Raw genomic sequence first — 16009 nt, 5'->3', positions numbered from 1 at the left:
AAAAAGAAAGAAGGAAAGGAGGAGCGGAGGGAGGGAGGGAGGAAGGGAAGGTAGGAAAAAAAGAAAGAGCAGGTAAAGTAAAATAGAATAAAGTATGAGATATAGTAGCGTTATTAAAATTAAAAAGTAATTATTGAAAAAAAAACGGAGAGATAGAACCCTGGGACATATGGTGGAAGCAAAGCTATACAGAGAGAATCTTACACAGAAGAATACACGTACACATTCAGAAAAAGAGAGCAGGGGGAAAAATCAAAAATCTTGCTCTCCAAGTCCACCTCCTCAATTTGGGATACTTCGTTGTAAAAAGAGGAAAAGGGGAAAAAGTCTGAAATCTTGCTCTCTAAGTCCACCTCCTTAATTTGGGATAATTCGTTGTAAAAAGAGGAAAAGTGGGGAAAGTCTTAAATCTTGTCCTCAAAGTCCACTTCCTCAATTTGGGATGATTCGCTGTCCATTCATGCACTCCACAGACGCAGGGCACATCAAGTGGACCGTGGAGCTTTAATCCGCTGCCTCCGAGGCTGCACAGAGAGATTTCCCTGTCTCTTCTCTGCTCTCACAGCTCCCGGGTCTCAGCCTTGGACCTGGCCCCGCCTCTGCGCATAGGTCGCTGGAGGGCGTCCGTTCTTCGCTCAGACAGGACGGGTTTAAAGGAGCCGCTGATTCGGGGGCTCTGGCTCACTCAGGCAGAGGGGAGGGAGGGGCGCGCAGTGTGGGGCAGGCCTGCGGTGGCAGAGGCCGGCATGATGTTGCAGCAGCCCGAGGCGCTCCCTGCGCTTTCCCGGGAATGCCATCCCCGGGTCCCGGGACCCCGGCAGTGGCGGGGTGCACAGGCCGCCCGGAAGGCGGGGCGGACAGTGACCCGCGCTCGCACACAGGCCCCGCGGCGGCGGCCGCAGCAGCAGCCCCAGCGTCCCACGCCTGTCTCCTGGGTCCGCGCCTTTAGCCGCGGCTCGCGCCCGTCTCCGGCGCTTCCCCAAGCAGCCCTCTTAATGCCCTCTCCTCGCGCACCAGGAAACAAAAGGGAAAAAAGTCTCTTGCCTCTTCGGCAGCTCCAGACCCTTTCCCCGGACTCCCTCCGGGCTAGCCGTGGTGCACTAACCCCTTCAGGCTCTCTTCCTGCCGCCAGCCCCAGTCCTCTCCCTGCGCTCCGACTGAAAGCCGATACCCGAGCCTCAGCTCCCAGCCCCGCCCGCCCTGGCAGCCGAGCAGACAAGCCTCTCGGGCTGGTGTGTGCCTGAGGGCACCGATCTTCTGTGTCGGAATCTCTCTGCTTTGCCCTCCACACCCCTGTTGCTGTGCTCTCCTCCGCTAAACCGAAGCTTTCCCCCTCCGCCACCTGCAGTCTCCGCCCGCGAAGGGGCTTTAGTGTGTGGAAACCTTTCCTCCTTCACGGCTCCCTCCCACTGGTGCAGGTCCCGTCCCTATCCTATTGTCTCTGTTTATTCTTTTTTTTCTTTTGCCCTACCCAGGTATGTGGGGAGTTTCTTGCCTTTTGGGGAGTCTGAGGTCTTCTGTCAGCGTTCAGTAGGTGTTCTGTAGGAGTTGTTCCACGTGTAGATGAATTTCTGATGTATCTGTGGGGAGGAAGGTGATCTCCGCGTCTTACTCTTCCGCCATCTTCCTCCAGGGTCTCCGTCAATTTTCTTAATATGACAAAAGTACTTGCAAAAAATACAGTACTTAGAGTGAAATATTAAAACTTTGCCTCTGGAATGAAAAACAAAATTTGCATACTGTTCTAACCTATTTAATAATATTGTGGAGGTCCTGGGCATTAAAATTAATATAACTAAAAGTATAAGAATTAGAAAGGTTAAGTAAAGGTATTATTTTTTTCAGATGACAAATTATATATATGGAAAATCCAAATGAATCTACAGATACTAGAATCAATAAGAGAATTCAATAAAGATGCTGAGTAAAAGTTTAATATACAAAACTTCTATTGTATTTCTGTCTTTATGTTCCTTAATATCTAATGCAAGAAGACACTAATAGAATAATAAGTCTTGTAAATGTGCTATTGAAAGATGTTAAAAGTGATATGAAGTATTTATACATGTTGTGAAAAAAACCATAGGGTGTTTATCAGAGTGTAAAAGAATATAAAAACTTTGCTTGCCAGGAAAAGACAGTATCTTTGAGATAGAGAGATTTAAGATGAGACATATAAGATGACAAAGAGTTAGACAAAAACTATTGCAGTAATAAACTAAAAGGAATTTTTCTGGAGAAGAAACTTCTAAAAATGTTAAATTTTACTCAAAAGTATTTTTACCCTGCCAAATAGGCATAGCTGCTGTTCAACAGATAAATATTCTCTATTAATCTATTCATACTTTTTTGGCATCACCATGTCCAGTTATTTGTGAATTAATTTTTACTCCAAGTAAATGATATGGATGCATGAAATTATTTATAGTATTGGATAGATACCATAGAACGCTAGTAATTTTGTAATTCTATTCCTTTCTCTGCTATTGACTTTTAAAAGTTTTTTCATTGTTTTGCATGTAAGCATGAATCAAGACAATGGCATCAAACTAGTAGCATCCAGTTCCTCATTGCCACACATTTACAGTTTTAAAAAAACAGAAAAAAATAGTAATTTTACTTAATCTTAACCCTTTGACCCTTGAGTACACTTCTTTGTGATACTTTGCGTGACAAAATGAGAAGTGAAGATAAAGTATTTTTGTGGCTTTCTAAAGAAATTTTTGTCTCATATAAAAGTGCTTCTACTACTGAATTGCAAGCTGAATTATCCACTTTCTTCATTGTGCTGTATATTTACTTGAAAGAACAACCAACCAGCTACAATAATTGACTTGGAAGTTTAGGATATATTTTTTTCAAAAATGAGTGAAGTGGGATTGTCACTTCGAGGAAGATACAGCATATGTTGCCAATGATAAAATGCAAGCTTTCAAGTGAAAATTAGAATTTTGAAAAACTTCTATTTACCTCTCTCTGTAAGTTTGACAGCTTCCCAGTACTTAAAGGCTTTTCTAATGAGATCAGTTGTGCTATTAACAATATCACAATTGTGTTTTTTTCTAATATTACATAAAGAAACATGTCTACATTTGCAAGATCTGCATAGTTCAATGGACCAATGTTTTCCAAATGACCAATGTATGTATTACAAAATCATACATTGGTGAAAGAGCCATTCATAGTGCGAAATAGTTTTTATAGATAGCAATGTTTTTTAATTGGCTGTATTCTAGATTTTTTTAAATGCCTCAGTAAATTCAGGTGATAGGGATTAGCACCAGCACTAAGCAAAATAAAGTAAAATTTTGCATGCATTATCTCATCCAATCCTCCAACATCACTCTAAAGTATGTATTATTGTCCCCATTTTTAGATGAAGAGACTAAGATTCGAAGTTTGAGGTAATTTCCTTAAGGTACCATAATTGCCAAATTGCAGAACTGAAGTTCAAACCCAGATCTGATTAGTCCAGCAGCCATCACAAAACTTTATCCTCCATATATCCTTGGATCAGAGCTCTTACAAGCTTTTTTATCATTCTTCAAAATCCTTCTTTAACCCCCTCCACCACTTTTTTGTAAATGCATGTAAATTTTACTAAGTAGTAGTTAGAGCCAGATTAATATATGTACTTTTTCTTAAGATATTTTCTGTAGGATTCTTCAATCACTTTTTTAAGAAACTGAAGTCATCCTGACATAAAAATAAAAATTAAATTCAGTCACTTCAAGTGCACTAAGTTAACTCTATCTGTAGATTTTAGCTTAATTATCATTAATGCCAAACCAGGGAAATAACAATGGGTAAATCTCCACCCCCAGGATGAAAGCTGGTGAATTGCACACTTTGTTTCGTGCTGAGCAAGAGTGCTGACTTTGTCCCACACATTGCCAACATACCCAAAGTTAAAATTGAGGAGAGTTGAAGGTAAGTTCCATTTTAAACTCTTGACAGTCAACATTGGAATCCTGTCATCTCTTATAATATAAGAAAGAATATTTTAAGGTTAGACAGAGGTAAGCAATAATTCCCTGGTTTCTACTAAATTAATGTCCTTGACAAACTCAAAGTCCTCTCTTTCATTTCCAAAGAGCAATAGAAAACCCACAGTTAAAAACGAACAGTTGGACTTACATGTACTCTACAGAATAAAGCAGCAATACATTTTCCTGAATATATGACAAGCTATACAAATATGCAAGAAAGTTAAGTTGTTTGGAGAAGATTATTTCACAGATTTACATCCTAAGGATTAATTGAAATTGAGCCTCAAATAAAAAACTTGGGATATCTAAAGACAACTTTTAATATACCAGTATATTAACATATATTTATAAAATAATGATCAAATACCATGTTCTGCCTTTTCTTATAACCTAAATTCCCTCCAGTCACAATTCAATTCAGCAAACATTTCTTGAACACCCAGCCCAAGCAGAGTTCATTGTGTTCATTATCTCAGCTCCCAGGTATGAATCATTTCCATTTTTCCATTTAATCACCCTAATTTTTCCACCCACAGAACATTGCTGAATTGGTCACACACTTGGGTGATTACAAATCTACATTATCTAATTTTAACTGATCTTTGATTTTGCTCAGCATTCTTAAATTAGCTATTTGTCAAGCTCTCATTCAGTCACCTCAATGGCTTTCATCTAGTTCCTTTTCCAGCCCCATTTCCACAATCTATAGACAGGCTTTTTTCAGTACTAATGCTCTCTACCTGACCTCTATATAGGAATTAATGATTATTATTGACTGTTGAAAAATAATGATAAACCTCATTCCAGTTATTCAGCTGTAGTGTCACTCAAGCTGAAACTAATTTTGATTGCTTGATTGATTTGTCTTTGCCAATATTTTGTTTAACACAGGTTTCCTGCAGGAATTATAATAATTTCACAAGCCAATAGCATACAGGATAATGTCACTTTTTTTTGTTGTTGTTAAGTTGAGGCTTTAAAAAAATATATTTATTTATTTTGGCTGCACCAGGTCTTAGTTCTGGCATGCAGGATCTTTTTTTTTTTTTTTTTTTCAGTTGTGGCATGTGGGATCTAGTTCCCTGACCAAGGACCAAACTCAGACCCCCTGCATTGGGAGCATGGAGTCTTAGCCACTGGACCACCACGGAAGTCCCAGAATAATGTCTTTTAAGAAACCAATAAATAAATAATCTCCAAACTAATGATATTTTTTTTAAAAAGTCCAAATTAGGTGAGGTGTACCTTTTTAGCAGTTTGTTCCCAGGAGAGTTGGCTTAGTAAACCACAAGCTGAAGGCACAAAAGCAAAAGTCGAATGTTGCTGTTGGAGCATGCTGCTAGGGAACGAAGACTCAAGTGTTGACTGGCTAAATGATCTTGGTGGGGCTGCTGAACTGTTTTCACTGTTTTCACTGTTGCTGGTAAAGGGCCTTACCCTGGCTGGAAGCTAATGCCCCAAGGTCTTCAGAGACCTATTTTGATGAGCAGAGTCGCCTTGCTGAGGCCAAACATTCTCAGATAGTCCTCATGATTCTGGGTATTTATAGTCTAAATGTCCCCTCATCATAGTTGCTTATTCATTTGTTCTTATTGAACAGCCCCTGGTGGTGCCCCTCAGTAGCTGAGCTACAGAGTGCTTCATCAGCAGCCTCAGATGTCCATGATGCTCTCCTGATGCAACACCTTCACTCTTACAGAAAAACAGCTTTCCTTATAAAAACAATTTCATTCTTAGATCAACTTTGATTTATTGAAGAGAAGAATTAAATGCAGAGAAAATGTGGCCTGTGAATTTTCAGAATTTCTCTTTTGATTTTATACTAATCTCCTCAAGTAAGTCTTAACCCCATAGGGCTAATCTAAGTAATGAATAGAACCCCTAATTTGGGGAAATGGAAGGACAAATTTAGAGACAGGGAGGCAAATTTCCTGCCAACAATATTATACAACCTGGAAGAAACTCCAATCTTTCAACCATATCTTTTTGAACCATAAAACCGACTCCCTTTGAATCAAAGATGGCTTTTCTCCCTTAGTTGCATATGGTCCTTGATGAATAGGATTTATAAGACATCACCATCTACATTACTTCTTCAGCTGAACTCATAATTTCACCATGTCCCTACCTAACTCTTAACTGATGGTATCACATTTTTCCATTATTGGGATATTAGTCGGTAATTCCATGCAATACAGATGGTATCATCAGGGATCTACTGGCCCCTTAAAATCTAAATAAGTTCCCATGAAAATTCATGCAAGTAGAAAGCTCTCCTAAAATTTCAGCTATATCCTAGGAGATTATATTCTGATGTTACCTCTGCCACTGTGCTTCTTCCTTAAATACTCTCTTTATTCCATGTCTTGTTTATCTAGAAGTAAAACCAACCTTTCTTATATCTCAACAAAACTAAATTAAATTAAACGAAGTACTCAGAGCATTTGTAAGTATAGTAGAGTTCATTAAATGCTGGGGTATCTTAGGTGTTTGTATCACATATGACACAGGTACTTGAAATCCATTAATAGATCTTTCTTTTCTTAAATGTCCTTACCCCCATGCCCAGGACCAGTGGGTTCTCCTCACTCAGTGCACACCTTCCTTCAATTATTTCCTGGCTATTCTTGCTTCTTTTCTACCCCATTTTTGTCTGCCTTTCCTCACTCCTGGCTTGCTCCACAACTCCAAATTAGACTGCCTCTACCGGGCAGAGCACTTCAGCCCTCCTCAGCACCTACTCCCAGACACTTCAGGAAAGAAGCATGATAAAAGGTCCTTCCTTCTGGCAAAATCTATCATTCCTCAGTGGTAATCATAAACATAAATGACATTTTTTTTAGACTCAGGCTTAAAACTTTCTTGTATCATTCCACTTTGATACAGGGAAATCCTATACATGTAGGCAATTTCTACAAATCACCATTACTTTGCTACAATAATGCCCAAACCATCCAGAGTTTCATTTTTATGTCACAGTAAAGTCTTTAATTTGGGCCACAAAGGATGACACCAGAGCATGGCTGAGGCAACCAGTTACATTTCTATAAAATTCCCTCCTCTTCCCTTCATAGAATTCTCCTAAAGGTCAAATTATTGCTCCTGAACTGGCATGACAGTCTTTCACTTCTCCCTTGTATTTCTCTCTCCCCTTTCTTCCTTTCTTCTTTCTTTCCTTCTTTCCTTCTTCTCTCTCTCTTTCCCCTCTCCCTTTCTTGCCTTCCTTTCTTTCTCTTTCTCTTCCTTTCTTTCTCTTTCTTTCTTCTTTCTTTTCTTTTCTTTCTTTCTTCCTTCCTTTTTCTTTCTTTCTTTCTTTTCTTTCTCTCTCTCTTTCTTTCCTTCCTTCTTTCTTTTTTCTTTCTTTCTTTCTTTCCTTTCTTCCTTTCTTCCTTCCTTCCTTCCTTTCCTCCTTTCTCTTCCTGCATCCCTCCCAGCTACCATTTTCATCTTGGTATCCATAGGGCAGATCATGGACAGGTTTTGAAAATACTGTTTCAGGTTTCTGTTCACAACTACTAAACTGGGCAAATAGAGTATCAGCTAAGATAGCTTCACCAGCACTTGGATAATCAACAGTGTGAAGACTATTACATGCAGTTATCTCTGCCTCAGAGACTCTTTCCCTTTTTCTTCTAGCCAACTCTTAACTTATCCTTGAATTTAAACATCCCTTCCTCAGGGAGGCTTGCCCTGACCTTCCAGGACACCATCTGTGGTTAGTATAAGCACTTTCAGTGCAACCAGCCCCCAAACCTGTAATCACCTCTGATACCCATTATGCTTCATTCATCTCCTCTTACTCAGGGCCTGTCAGTGCCACCAACCTTCACCTTCTGAGTACAGAGACCCTGCCTGACCTACACTCAGCACATGATCACTGCTCAGAGCATATTAAGTAAATGAATAAATGAATAAGACTGTCTCATAAAGTTTCTTTCCAGAGTGTGTAAAATTTTACTCTTCTTTTTAGAATAAAATAGTGAAACAGAATTGTTCTAATTCTGACTTTTAAAAATACAGGGAACATCTCATTCAATGGATCTCAGAACTTCGGTGAAAATATGGGCTTTACAATCATAGCAAGAATAGTTTTATTTGTTCTAAAGTTAAATACATATTTTCCCTATATCCTATGGTTGATTATCCTGAGGCCAGATCCAAGCTGTTGCACATGGGTAATTTTGACAATGTTAGAGAACAAAATAGAGTCCAAAATCTCAGAAGAAAATCACAAGCAAAAAGTCAGTTTTACAGAAAGATGTTTTTAAGTCAGTCTTTCAGAATCCATTTGTCTAGGTTTTCAGTTTCTTTATCTCCAAATATTCAACTCTAATTTCCAACATTTTCTGCACTTACACTTTTAGAGAGAATTTATAATCTGTCTAGGTAGTATATGTACTATATCAAATGATTGTTTTAAAATGTTTGGGAAAATATACATATTACAAAGTTCCACATCATTTTAACCCAGAACAAAGCCACTTGTTACTATTGCATTTAGATCTAGAAGTGAAATTCTAAGCTTTAATTCAAGCAGCTGGGATATCCTAGTCTCTTTAGAATCTAAAGTCCAAACCACTAATCATTTTACTGTCTCCACAGTTTTTCACTTTCCAGAATGTCATACAGCTGGAATTATACAGTGTGTCCTTTTCAGGTTGGCTTCTTTCATTTAGTAATATGAATTTAAGTTTCCTCTATGTCCTTTCATGCTTGATGGCTCTTTTTTTTTAACACTAAAAAATATTTCATTGTCTGATGTAGCACAGTTGGTTTAGCCATTCACCTACTGAAGGACATCTTGATTGCTTCCAGGTTTTGGCAACTATGAATAAAGTTGCTAAAAATATTTGTGTGCCAGTTTTTGTGTGTACATAAGTTTCAACTTCTTTGGGTAAATGCCAAGGAATGTGATTGCTGAATTATGTGGTAAGAGTATGTTGAGTTTTGTAAGAAACCACCAAACTGGCTGTACCACTTTGCATTTTTACCAGCAATAAATGAGAGCTCTTGTTGCTCCACATTCTTGCCAGTATTTAGCACTGTCAGTGTTCTGGATTTTGGCCCTTCTAATAATTGTGTATCTCGTTGTTTCTGTTTGCATCCCTGATGATACATGATGTAGACATCTATTTACATGAGGTTATTTTTGCTATCATTACTCCATGAAATTTCATTTTTACAATGTCCTGATTAGATTTCCAAGTGCTTTTCTATTAAAGTTATGACAGATTCCATGTTAATTGTGCCATAACCCTGACATCCTGAGATGTGATCATTTAGAATAACGTAGTTTATAGAGACAGTAACCTCTGCAGCTTCTCGTTGTTAAAGAACATTTTCCTCTGGCTCCTTTTTATATGGATACAGTTTTGGTATTTTAATATTTAAGTAGATTAGTGGGATTTAATTTTATTTAAACCCTACCATGTACAAAGAAGACAACTTGCTTATTTTTTATAAAGAACCTAAGACTTTCCCATAAGCTCGCAGATTTTCTTCCCCCAATGCCATCATATGGTGTCTGTCCCATTGATTTGAAACAGTTTGATTAAAATAACTTTGTTTTTTTGTCAAGTAAATAAAGGCTCAGTCATGCCCATTTTCTGCACAGTCCATTTCCTTTCTGAACTGGGTATGGGTGTATGTTGGGAGAGGTTGGGGTTGCTAATATGACCACTGTTGGAGGGAGAAGCTCCTCTTCCCTATGAGCTGCCAGCTGATCATCATCATGTTCCTGTTGCAGAGTGGCTGCAGGTCTATGCAGGCCCCTAGATTGGCATCTGTTGAGGAAGGACTGTATTTTTTGGCAATGTCATTTGCTCTTGCTGACTACCTTTTCCTTGGGCATCCAGATTTCTACCTCAGCAGCCAGCTCTCCCCCTCTCCAGGATCCTACAACCCTTCAGTCCTATCAGCATTTCACTGTCTCCTCACCAGTGTTCACAGGAATTTCTGGACCTCATACATGCTAGACACAGGCCGAATGGAACCAATGGCATTAGCTCCAGGTTATCTTTCAGCATCTTCTCCACCAATGCTGTGCTATTATTCTCATTTCATGTTGAATGAAGCCAAATTTAGGTCTTACTGTAACAATAATTTTCAATAATTTTCATCATCTAGGACTATTTGTTTAAATAAATACTTAGGCTTTGGCCCCAAGTCAGGGATTCCAATTTAAATAGTCTGTGTTGGAATAAGACCATGCACCAGTATTTTGTAAAAACTCTCTGGGTGACTCTAATGTGCAGTACAAGTTGTTTATCACTGCCCTAGAGGATGCAGTTTCTTCAGTAGCTATCTGGATGTTTCTTCAACCCTCATATACCCATGGAGAGGTTCATACTAAGGATGGGAGTGGATGAAGATCAACAGTTCTCGAGCTTAGCTAACTTCCTCTGATTCTATATCACGACTTTCCCCCAAGTGCCTACATTTTATATCTTCCTGCTTCTCAAAGTAGTATTTACCCTTCTCTTCTCTCTGAAACCATGATGGTGCATGGAGTTCAGGAAGGGAAATGGTCATATTATTAGGAGAATATATCAAAAGAAAATACAAAATATTATCTTCCTTACATATGTCTCCCTAAAGTATCTGTAACATTAAATAGGAATGTTTATAAAAGTCAAGTAAGGTATTAATAAGAATGCAGGCTTTCTTGAAAATATTTGAATTCCTATCCCCCTAAAAAACTACACCTTTAATAAATGTATCTTTAACATAGGTTTCCACAATTCTGTGGATTCATATTATTTATTTCTTCAGTTACTGTCATTTCCTTAAACTTCTTTTCCTCTGGAAATAAACTGATGTAAAAATACATTGATTAAAAGTCTACTTATTTTCTTGTTGTTTAAAAACACTTTTGAAACAAGCAATGCAATGATTTTTTATCAATTTGTGATGGTGTTGATTGTTGCTTAACCTGTTTAAATAAAAAGGCAGAACTTCTTGAGAGATGGCATAAATCTATAACATTGTCATCTACAGTCCATGATACCAGTGAAACAGTACAATTAAAAAGCTCTTTAAGTTCATAACTCTCAAGTAGGATAACGTTATCCTCTTTTTCTGAGTAAAAACTGAGTGCAGTCAATGTTCAGAGACAATTCCAAAGTCATGTTGCTTCTATTGGGTGAAATAAAAACTCAAATCCAAGTCTTCTGGTTCAAAATTCAGTGTTCTTTTTAAAACAATGTGTCTATTTGGTTTCCTGTATCTGTGAATATACCAAAAGTTCACCTTCTGTCTAGATGATCCACCAAAAAAATAAATTTTAGGTAATGATCACAGTTCCAAGCAGTCCTTGGTCTCATTCTAGTCATTTACTCAAATTTTTTGCTCATGTAGAAATGTTTTCCTATGTCTCAGCCAGGTCTTTCATTTATTTTCATTAGTGTAGCATTGCTCCAAGTGTTGTGTTTTTTTTTAACATCTTTATTGGAGTATAATTGCTTTACAATGGTGTGTTAGTTTCTGCTTTATAACAAAGTGAATCAGTTATACATATACATATGTTCCCATATCTCTTCCTTCTTGCACCTCCCTCCCTCCCACCCTCCCTATCCCACCCCTCTAGGTGGTCACAAAGCGCCGAGCTGATCTCCCTGTGCTATGCGGCTGCTTTCCACTAGCTATCTATTTTACATTTGATAGTGTATATATGTCCATGCCACTCTCTCACTTTGTCACATCTTACCCTTCCCCCTCCCCATATCTTCAAGTCCATTCTCTAGGAGATCTGTGTCTTTATTCCTGTCTTACCCCTAGGTTCTTCATGACCCTTTTTTTCCCCTTAGATTCCATATATATGTGTTAGCATGCGATATTTGTTTTTCTCTTTCTGACTTACTTCACTCTGTATGACAGACTCTAGGTCCATCCACCTCACTACAAATAACTCAATTTCATTTCCTTTTATGGCTGAGTAATATTCCATTGTATATATGTGCCACATCTTCTTTATCCATTCATCTGTTGATGAATGGACACTTAGGTTGCTTCCATGTCCTGGTTATTGTAAATAGAGCTGCAATGAACATTTTGGTACATGACTCTTTTTTAATTATGGTTTTCTCAGGGTATTAATGGTGTGTGAAGCATTTCTTCTATTCTCCTTGCACACGGCTGTCTTACTTCAATATTTAGCAAATTACTGGTATCAGGCATTCTCGCCAGCTGCCCACAGCCAGGCAGGTGCCATACTTCAGTCTCACTATTGTATCTGTCACATGACATTTGAGTTAAATGAATTATAGAGTGTTGAATATGACAATGATAAGAGGTAAAAGTTGTTGAAGAATAATTTTAATAAAGCAGTCATTTAGTGTCTACCAAGATTCATGTTTCCTCATCGATTTTATTCGGCCAAACACTTCTCTGAATTACTGCAGCTCTATTCCCACCACCTGGGGATATATGGGTTTATCACATTACATGAGGGACCAGTGTAAGCTAAGATTAGAGGAAATCTACAATTTCTTGATATATTTTATGTAATTTTATTTTAATTCAGTTTAAGATATTTTTATTGCTGCTTTAGAGCAGGGGTATTTTTCTGGCTGAAAAAATATAAATGTTTTATATTTCTTAACAGTCACATGACTGCACACATTACGTTTTTACCTGCATGATATTGCTTTTACTATGAGACATGGATACTGAATTACATGAAAAGCCTTTTCATCATATATAGATATCATCATATAGTTTCTCCTTGAGCTACTAATATTATAAAAATTTAATAATAGCTTTTCTAATGAACCTAGTTTGTACTTATGAGTTGAAGCCAACTTAACCATAATGTACAAATCTGCTAATAGACTACTGAATTATTTCATTTGCTAATATTTTATTTTGTACGTATGCTTATATACTCATAACTAAAATTCTTATTTCTTGTTTATGTTATTCTTGTTAAATTTTTACATCAGAATTATACAGGTATGGCAAATATACAACCTACTTTTCATTTTCTATATTCCAAGAACACTAAGTTGCAGAGAAAATACCTTTTCTTTATATAAAACATAGTGATATCACTTGGACTATGGGTTTTTAATTTTTTCTTTTGTTCTTTTAGCTTCAAAAAATATTTTTGACGAGTACTATTTACAACTTCTATTTATGCATAGTTATTTTTTATTTCTATCTTCTTGAATAAATACAGTAGTACATATTTTTTAGAAAATGAACCAATATCTAGATTATTTGTAAGATATATATTCTATCATAATTTATAATTTTCTTAGTATTCTCTGCATCATTTATTATGTTATTTTTTCACTCCTGATAGTATTTTATCTTATTATGTTTATTGTATAGGGCATCTTGTTTATTTACCTTAGTGAAAAAACTCAGGGAGCTACATATATTTATTAGTAACAGTTACCATACCTCATAATTAAAATGCCTCCAAAATGATTGTATGAATTGAACCTTCCCTACCAATCTCTATTGCCTTGGCTGATCCTTTTTTTTTTTTTTTTAATATCTTTATTGGAGGATAATTGCTTTACAATGGTGTGTTCTTTTCTGTTTTATAACAAAGTGAATCAGTTATACATATACATATGTCCCCATATCTCTTCCCTCTTATGTCTCCTTCTCTCCCACCCTCCCTATCCTACCTCTCTAGGTGGTCACAAAGCACCGAGCTGATCTCCCTGTGCTATGTGGCTGCTACCCACTAGCTATCTACTTTACATTTGATAGTGTACATATGTCCATGCCACTCTCTCACTTTGTCACAGCTTACCCTTCCCCCTCACCATGTCCTCAAGTCCATTCTTTAGTAGGTCTGCATCTTTATTCCTGTCTTGCCCCAGGTTCTCATGACCTTTTTTTTTTTTTTTTTTAGATTCCATATATATGTGTTAGCATACTGTATTTGTTTTTCTCTTTCTGACTTACTTCACTCTGTATGACAGACTCTAGGTCCCTCCACCTCACTACAAACAACTCAGTTTCGTTTCTTTTCATAGCTGAGTAATATTCCATTGTGTATATATGCCATATATTCTTTATCCATTCATCTGCTGATGGACACTTAGGTTGCTTCCATGTCCTGGTTATTGTAAATAGAGCTGTAATGAACATTTTGTTACATGACTCTTTTTTTTATTTTTTTTATTTTTATTTTTTAATTAGTTTCTGCTTTATAACAAAGTGAATCAGTCATACATATACATCTGTTCCCATATCCCTTCCCTCTTGCGTCTCCCTCCCTCCCACCCTCCCTATTCCACCCCTCCAGGCGGTCACAAAGCAACAAGCTGATCTCCCTGTGTTATACGGCTGCTTCCCACTATCTACCTACCTTACGTTTGGTACTGTATATATGTCCATGCCTCTCTTTCGCTTTGTCACAGCTTACCCTTCCCCCTCCCCATATCCTCAAGTCCATTCTCAGTAGGTCTGTGTCTTTATTCCTGTTTTACCCCTAGGTTCTTCATGACATTTTTTTTTAATTCCATATATATGTGTTAGCATACGGTATTTGTCTTTCTCTTTCTGACTTACTTCACTCTGTATGACAGACTCTAGGTCTATCCACCTCATTACAAATAGCTCAGTTTCATTTCTTTTTATGGCTGAGTAATATTCCATTGTATATATGTGCCACATCTTCTTTATCCATTCAACCGATGATGGACACTTAGGTTGTTTCCATCTCCAGGCTATTATGAATAGAGCTGCAATGAACATTTTGGTACATGTCTCTTTTTGAATTATGGTTTTCTCTGGGTATATATCCAGTAGTGGGATTGCTGGGTCATATGGTAATTCTATTTTTAGTTTTTTTAAGGAACCTCCATATTGTTCCCCATAGTGGCTGTATCAATTTACATTCCCACCAACAGTGCAAGAGGGCTCCCTTTTCTCCATACCCTCTCCAGCATTTATTGTTTGTGGATTTTTTTATCATGGCCATTCTGACTGGTGTGAGATGATATCTCATTGTAGTTTTGATTTGCATTTCTCTAATGAGTAAAGATGTTGAGCATTCTTTCATGTGTTTGTTGGCAGTCTGTATATTTTCTTTGGAGAAATGTCTATTTAGGTCTTCTGCCCATTTTTGGATTGGGTTGTTTGGGGTTTTTTTTTTTTTTTTTGATATTGAGCCACATGAGCTGCTTGTAAATCTTTGAGTTTAATCTTTTGTCAGTTGCTTGATTTGCAAATATTTTCTCCCATTCTGAGGGTTGTCTTTTTGTCTTGTTTATGGCTTCCTTTGTAGTGCAAAACCTTTTAAGTTTCATTAGGTCCCATTGGTTTATTTTTGTTTTTATTTCCATTTCTCTAGGAGGTGGGTTAAAAAGGATCTTGCTGTGATTAATGTCATAGAGTGTTCTGCCCATGTTTTCCTCTAAGAGTTTGATAGTTTCTGGCCTTACATTTAGGTCTTTAATCCATTTTGAGCTTATTTTTGTGTATGGTGTTAGGGAGTGTTCTAACTTCATTCTTTCACATGTAGCTGTCCAGTTTTCCCAGCATCAATTATTGAAGAGGCTGTCTTTTCTCCATTGTATATTCTTGCCACCTTTATCAAAGATAAGGTGACCATATGTGTGTGGGTTTATCTCTGTGCTTTCTATCCCATTCCACTGATCTATATTTCTGTTTTTGTGCCAGTACTATACTGTCTTGATTACTGTAGATTTGTAGTTCCTTGGCTGATCCTTAACATGCAGTACTGGGAAGTGACCAAACACTTTCAGTATTTGAGTTCCACTTGTTCTTCATGCACACATGTGTGTGAGTGCACACACACATGCACACACATACAACCTTGCTTTCAAAAGAAAACATCATTTCCTTTTTCTTTCCTCTTGAAAAGTTAGGCTCTCTGGTTTTTTTCTGCAAGAATATTTTAGGATATTCCTTCATAAATATATTGTGTGCTGATAGGATGTTAGTCTGGCTTGAAAGACAGACACAGAGAGACAAGAGAGAGAAACAGAGAGAGAGAGAGAAATGGCATTTTAAGCGTCATAAGAAAATAGCTTCTATGG

The 16009-nt window shown here is 37.4% G+C and overlaps 1 protein-coding gene across 1 annotated transcript in view; it reads right to left on the bottom strand.

Annotated features, from left to right (window-relative positions):
- The window catches only part of CNBD1 (cyclic nucleotide binding domain containing 1), a gene marked incomplete at both ends in the record, with an annotated part of 392779 nt that overhangs the window by 340517 nt on the left and 36253 nt on the right, over positions 1 to 16009 (bottom strand).

The sequence above is a fragment of the Mesoplodon bidens genome (genome assembly GCF_964165515.1).
Source record: "Mesoplodon bidens genome assembly, chromosome: 16".
NCBI lineage: Eukaryota > Metazoa > Chordata > Mammalia > Artiodactyla > Ziphiidae > Mesoplodon > Mesoplodon bidens.
This window is presented reverse-complemented; position numbering and strand designations above follow the sequence as displayed.